General features: G+C 38.4%; 1 long non-coding RNA gene and 1 pseudogene across 1 annotated transcript; both read right to left on the bottom strand.

The window, feature by feature from the left end:
* Positions 303-1,109, bottom strand: LOC110271665 (annotated as a pseudogene).
* LOC110262696 lies at positions 2,039-6,984 on the bottom strand. Its single transcript, XR_002347668.1, has 2 exons — positions 6,433-6,984; positions 2,039-2,560 (listed from the first exon to the last, which is right to left on the bottom strand). It is a non-coding gene; the product is annotated as an uncharacterized LOC110262696 (long non-coding RNA).

Raw genomic sequence — 7,005 nt, 5'->3', positions numbered from 1 at the left:
AAGAAAGAGAGAAACAGAGAAAGGAAGATAGATGAGGAGAAAAATTTTTAATTTTAGAAAGAAAGATTTCATTTCAATTGTAATGAGAGAATGATATGTGATACATTTTGATTGTAAAATTAGTAAGATATAATAGAATTAATGTATGTACATGTGCGATATACAAAACATTTATTTTTTATTTATATCTAAGGTTTATTGAACAAAAAAATAGAGTAAACTACCATTTGTACCCACGAAAGTTGAAAACGCTGACATATCTACCCATAGAAAAAGAAAATTACCATTTGTACCCATGAAAAATAATTTTTACAAGCAAAATTATCCAAACCCTAAAAAATTAAATAAAATCCCTAAACTACCCCTTTCTCCACTACTACCACTATCATCTCCTCTCTCTCTCTCTCTCTCTCGATGGAAGCGGTGTGGGTGCCATGGCCATCGGAGTCCCTAGGAGAACGGTACTCAAGGGTGTCATTCATCTTGTCGTTGGTGGCCTCGTAGCCGGCGGAGAAGTAGCGAGTCCCAATAATCTTTCGGTTGCACAAGGCGGCGGGGAAGTCCCTTCCAGCGACGCAGCTGCCAGCTTGATCGAGGTCATCATTGGAAGGGAAAGCGCGAGAAACGAGGCCCAACTGCTTAGCTTCAGAACCGGAAAACCGGCGAGCTGTCAAGGCCAACTCCATGGTGTTACCGTAGCCAACAATTAATGGCAGTCTCTGAAGAGTGTCGAGATCAGCAGCCAGGGCCAAATCAACCTCCTTCACCGAAAAGAACGCGTCCTCCGTGCAATACCTTAAGTCACAGGCTGTCACGATGTCAATTGCACCACCGATGCAAGCGCCATGGATACTAGCGTTGATGGTGAAGAAATCAGGGCATACAGGGCTTTGGGAAATTCAGTGAAGAAATCATGCGTCAGAGCGTTGCGTTGTCTCGGATGATTCAAGTAAATGTGGAACACCCCTGATTTGGGGTTCTTCTCTACTACCTCTAGGGTTTTGTATTTCTCCTCCGCCATTGATTTTCCTAATTTTCCTTTCCAGTTGGGAGGAACATGGCCGAGGTTGCGGTCGTTGAAACTCTCTATCGAGGTGCTTTTCTTCTCTGGCGACTGTGAGGATGAAAGAGAGGAGGGTGTGGCAAGGAGCCATTGGAGCAGTGGTGGGGACTGAGTGGGAAGTAATAGTGAGAGTGTGTTAGAAAGGGAAAGAAGGGTGGTGGTTGGGTGAAGAGGGTGGTGGTGGGATTTGAGATTAAAAAGGGAATGAGAGGTGGTGGTTGGGTGAAGAGGGTTAGGGTTAGATGATTGGGTGAAAGAGGTGGTGTAGTGGTGAAGATAAAGGGTAATTTAGGAATTTTATTTAATTTTTTAGGGTTTGGATAATTTTGCTTGTAAAAATCATATTTCATGGGTACAAATAGTAATTTCCTTTTTCTATGGGTAGATATGTCAGCGTTTTCAACTTTAGAGAAAGAGGGGTGGTGGTTAGGTGAAGAGGGTGGTGATGAGATTTAAGATTGAAAAGGAAAAGAGGGGTGGTGACTGAGGGTTATGGTTAGAAAAGTGATTGGGTGAAGGAGGTGGTGTGGTGGTGGAGATAAGGGTAATTTAGGGATTTTAAGTAATTTTTTAGTGTTTGGATAATTTTGTTATGCGAAATCCATATTTGGTAATTTCCTTTTTCTATGGGTAGATATGTCAGCGTTTTCAACTTTCGTGGGTACAAATAGTAATTTACTCGAAAAAATATTATTCCATATGTTTTTTTTTTTTGGTCAATTATTCCATATATTTAAGCTCATATATAAACCCCTTGACCAAAAAAAAAAAAAAGCTCATATATAAACCCTAAACCATACTCACTCACACACTAAAAGATTCATTACACTATTATATACTGTTCAAAATGACAAAAAAATTCCACAAATCCAGATCCAGCATGAGCGCTGAAAAAAAAAAAAAAACCATTACCTTTCCCCAATTGATGTATACTGTGGATGGCTGGATGCCAATATTGGTTTTTTTTTTTTTTTGGGTCATACCAATGTTGGCTTAAAAGGGGTAATGGATACAATCATACAACTTTGATGAATTTAAATTGTTTTCAATAATTATAAAAAAAAAAAATTGTTTTCAATGATGCAACTTTTTTTTGTCACGTTTATAACTTTTCATTTGTGTATTTTTTTGTGTGTGTATAACTTTCTTTTTGTGTTAATGTCCGCTATCATGGCAATGGAGGCGTTTTTGTCTAAGACCCTTTATGTATACCTAAGAAACGTAAAATAAAAAAAAGGCCAACAAAGTCAAGCCCGTTCTTAACTCAATAAAAATCAGTGATGTTAATTACAATTTTCTGCTAACCTAATCTCCTCATGACAAGATGGAAATTTTAGTGAGAATAACATTGTAAAACATAGCCGTTAGACACAGAGTGTTTTCTCTCTGTACAGTTGATCCCAGAACTTTTTGAGAAGTCATGAACGGTGCTGAATTGCTGATGATTCAGGAGAAGCAGCGACAAAGAAACCTCCCTCTACTGAGGAGCAAGATCTGCTGAAGAGAAGTAAAAAGAAAGAGAAAAGACGGTGAAGGTTTTTCAGGAAGCCAACAACCTATACCAAAAGAAGAAGACTGGATGATTGAAGATAGTACAAGCACTGGAAACCAATTTAAGAATCGGTCATTTGCTCAAACCGTGAAGAATGGCCCCATGAACAACCACACTGAAGGTGAAGATTTAGATTTAGCTATCGACACCGGAAAGGAAGAAGCAGAAGAAGATAAGATGACACGGTGAGTGATTCAGCGTCTGACATCAGAGTGGAAAAAATTGAAGAAGGACTTTTTAATATTGTCATCAGTGAAGAGACTGAGAGAAAATTATGGAAGCCACGGTGGAACACGTTAATAGTAAAACTGTTGGGGCGAAAGGTGGGATATGCAGCAATGAAAAGAAGATTAGAGATAATGTGGTGTAACAAGGGAAAGTCTTGATGTCATTGACTTAGGACAGGACTTCTATTTAGTCAAGTTTTACTCAAACGAAGATTTTGATTTTGCCTTATTGGAAGGACCATGGAAACTTTATGATCATTATTTAACGGTAAGACTTTGGGAACCTAATTTCAACTCTCAAACAGCCACTATAGACAAGGTAACAGCATGGATTAGACTCCCAGGACTACCTATTGAACTCTATGATAGAAACATTTTGAAAAAAATTGGAAATCTTATCGGAAAGACTGTGAAGGTGGATAGCAACACGGCTAAATTATGTAGGGGCAAATTTGCAAGATTATGTGAAAGATCCAAAGATCCAATGGAGTCGCAGAAATGGGACAAGAACAGGCAGAACAAAGGCAATTAGATAAGGGAAAACAGATTGACACTACAGGGTCAGGGCAGGACAAATACGGAGAATGGATAGTTGTACAAAGGCCAATAAGGGGAAAAAGGGCAAAAAAAAAACTGACTCTAGAGACATGGGAGGAAGAGGAAGGTCAAGATATAGTGTGCTGACCATTGAGGAAACAACACAAGAGAAAGAACAAGAAGGGAGTGAGAGTGACAATAATGCTGAAAGAGAAACAAATAACGCACACAAGTCAAGAGCCAAAGACAAAGGAAGCAGGAGCAAGCATGCAGAGCAACAAAGCATAAAAAAGAATTGGGAAAAGAGAATGAGCCAACTAGTGAAGATAAGGAAACAAACCAGAGACTAATAAAGAAGCAATAGCTCAAAAAAATAGTCATAACGAAAGTGAAAAAGAGCAAAGAGTAAGGACAATAAAACAAGGAATCAATCATCATGAGGAAAACTGAGCAGAGGAGGCTAATGGGACCCCTTCCTTAATGGAAGAATGCATCCAACCTTCATATCAAGCCTACCCAAAACCACAAAACCCCATAAATGTTGAGACAACAAAGGTGGTGCCTATGGAAACAGAGGGCGCTGAAGGAGGGCAGGCAAACTTGCTAGAAGGAATAGATTTCACAATGCCGGAAGCTAGTGTTTTTCAAGACACTGAAATAAAGATGAACTAAATTCCAGGTGTGCTCCTTCCGTTTGAAGTATTTTTTTTACTGTTTTAGTTTTCTTAAACCTTTAGTTATCCTTTTTAATGATCACAATAATCTGGAATGTTAGAGGGACTGCTAATGGAGCATTTAGAAGGATTTATAAAGAGATGATGAAACAATAAGCCAGCCATTACCATTCTTTTAGAAACAAAGTGTAGCGGACAAGCTGCTAGAAATGTTATTAAGCAATTAGGATACACTAATTACATTATTGAGGAAGCTCAAGGTTTTGCAGGTGGGATCTGGATTTGCTGGAATAGGAGTGACATCAATATTACTTCAATTGAAGCACATCAACAATATATACACATTAAGGTCCAAGAATATGAAAGAGGAGAGTGATTTTTCACTGCAGTATATGCCAATCCTCATCCACAAATTAGAAGGGAGCTATGGCCCAAATTACAGAACATAGCTAACATTGTTAGTGGGGAGTGGCTTATTGCAGGGGATTTTAATGAGATTAAAGATAATTCAGAGAAGAGGGGAGGTGCAGCCACAGACCTGAGGGCTTGCAATGCTTTCACTAATTGGATCAATAACTGTGGTTTAATTGACCTGGGTTTCATCGGCTTGAGATTCACATGGAGAGGTCCTCAATGGGAAGGCCAAGAAAGAATCTTTAAAAGATTGGACAGAGCTATGGCTAATTCAAGTTGGAGAAACAGATTCCATGAAGCTACAGTGGAGGTGCTCACAAGAATGAAATCTGATCATCATCCCCTACTAATTACTACTGAAAAACGCTTAAATGGAACAAGGGATAGACCGTTTCACTGAGGCTATGTGGACTATGCATCCAGACTTCCAAAATTTAATTGAAACAAGTTGGAATAATCATTATCATCTCAACAATGCTCTTGAAAAACTAAAGAAGGACTTAATCGAATGGAACAAGAGCTGTTTTGGGAATATTTTTAAAACTAAAAGAAGAATACAAAATAAACTTGCAGGAATTCAGAGAAGTAGCACATATGAAAAAAATCCTTACTTAGATGGTTTGGAACAGAAGCTTATAAGGGAGCTAAACGAAGTTCTGGACAAGGAAAAAACCTTTTGGTTACAAAAATCGAGGGAGAAATGGATCATAGATGGAGACAGAAATACTAAGTTCTACCACACCAAAGCTAAAGTTAAAAGAGGAAAATATAGAATCCTTAAACTCAGGGGACAAGAAGGGGAGTGGATTGAAGAAGAGGAGGAATTGAAAAAGCATATCACTTGCCATTTCAAAAACCTTTATTAAGAAGAGGTAAGAATTGTTCCTTTTGAATTAGACCATTACGACCTCCCTAATTTCAGTTTGCCTGATTGCAGGAAGCTTGCAGCTAATCCTACAGAAATGGAAATCTGAAAGGCTTTGTTCAACATAGGATCTCTCAAGGCTCCAGGAAGTGATGGCTTTCCGGTGCTTATCTATAAAAATAATTGGGGGATCATGAAGAACAAAGTGTGTGATTTTATCCAGAGTTGCTGGAATGAACCGGAGATCATAAAGCAAGCCAATTCCACTCTCATCGCGCTAGTTCCAAAGCTTAACCATCCAGAGTCCATCAACCAGTTTCGGCCGATAGCATTGTGTAATGTGACCTATAAGGTGCTAACCAAGATAATAGTAGACAGAATTAAACCTCATCTCAGTGATAGAATAGCGGTGCCCCAATCAAGTTTTATTCCAGGAAGGAAAATACAAGACAATATCATCATTGCAAAGGAGCTCATGCATAATATGAAGAGAATGAAAGGAAAAATATTTCATGGATATAAAAATTGACTTCGAAAAGGCTTATAACAAGCTTAGCTGGGACTTCATTAAAGTTAGACTTAAGGAGTTTAAATTACCAGAGAAAGTGATCCAAATAATCATGCAATGCGTTAACTCAGTGTCCTATAATGTGCTGTGTATGGGAATGGAAAGGGACACAAAAAATTAAAGTGTTCATGTGGACCGCTCTCCAAAAAAGAATTCTAACAATGACAGAAAATAAAAAATGTTTGGGGGAAGCGGAGACTGTTATGCTTGCCATGAAACGCAGAAAATTTGCATACATGTGTTAAGGGATTGCCAGAGAGTATCAACAATTTGGGTCCAACTCTTAGATTCATCTAAAATTCAATCCTTCTTCAACCTAAACAGGGAGGAATGGGTAAAACTGAATTTGACACAGCAACTAGGAAAGAGTAGGGAGTTTGATTGGAAAGATATTTTCATGGTAGCGTGTTGGAGAATGTGGTATTGGAGAAATAAGGACATTAATGATGACAATTACAGAAGATCACACCAACCTCATATTGCAATCATTAATCAAGTTCAGAAAATTAACCAAAGTCTGAAGAGGAATTACCTGATTAAAAGATTGAAGATGAAACAAGAGATTCACATCAGATGGGTGCCACCGCCAAAAGGATGGGTAAAACTTAATACAGATGGGTCTTTACAGGGGAACACGAGATGCGCTGGCTGCGGTGGTTTGGTGAGAAATGAGGACGAAAGATGGGTTGCTGGATTTACCTGTAGGATTGGCAGCTGCACAGCTTCCACAGCAGAGCTATGGAGTGTCATGGAAGGCTTGAAATTAGCTTGGGCTATGGGAATGAAGAGAATCATTGTGGAGTGCGATTCGACGGCTGTTGTTAAGCTGCTAAATAGTGAAAGAAATATGAAGAAACATCTCAATTCTCCAGTCAGAAGAATTGTTGCACTGGAAAAAATGACTGAAGAATATTTTTTGTACAAATTTATAGAGAGACCAATAGATGTGCTGACAGACCAATAGATGTGCTGACTATTTAGCTAGAAAAAGACTAAAAACTGGTGATAATTTTTTGTTTTGGGATACATCATCTCCAAAATTAGCTAGAATCATTCAAGAGGATTACACAAAAACTTTATTATTTCAATCTATCTATATATAAGT

The sequence above is a fragment of the Arachis ipaensis genome, chromosome B05, assembly GCF_000816755.2.
Source record: "Arachis ipaensis cultivar K30076 chromosome B05, Araip1.1, whole genome shotgun sequence".
Lineage (NCBI taxonomy): Eukaryota > Viridiplantae > Streptophyta > Magnoliopsida > Fabales > Fabaceae > Arachis > Arachis ipaensis.
This window is presented reverse-complemented; position numbering and strand designations above follow the sequence as displayed.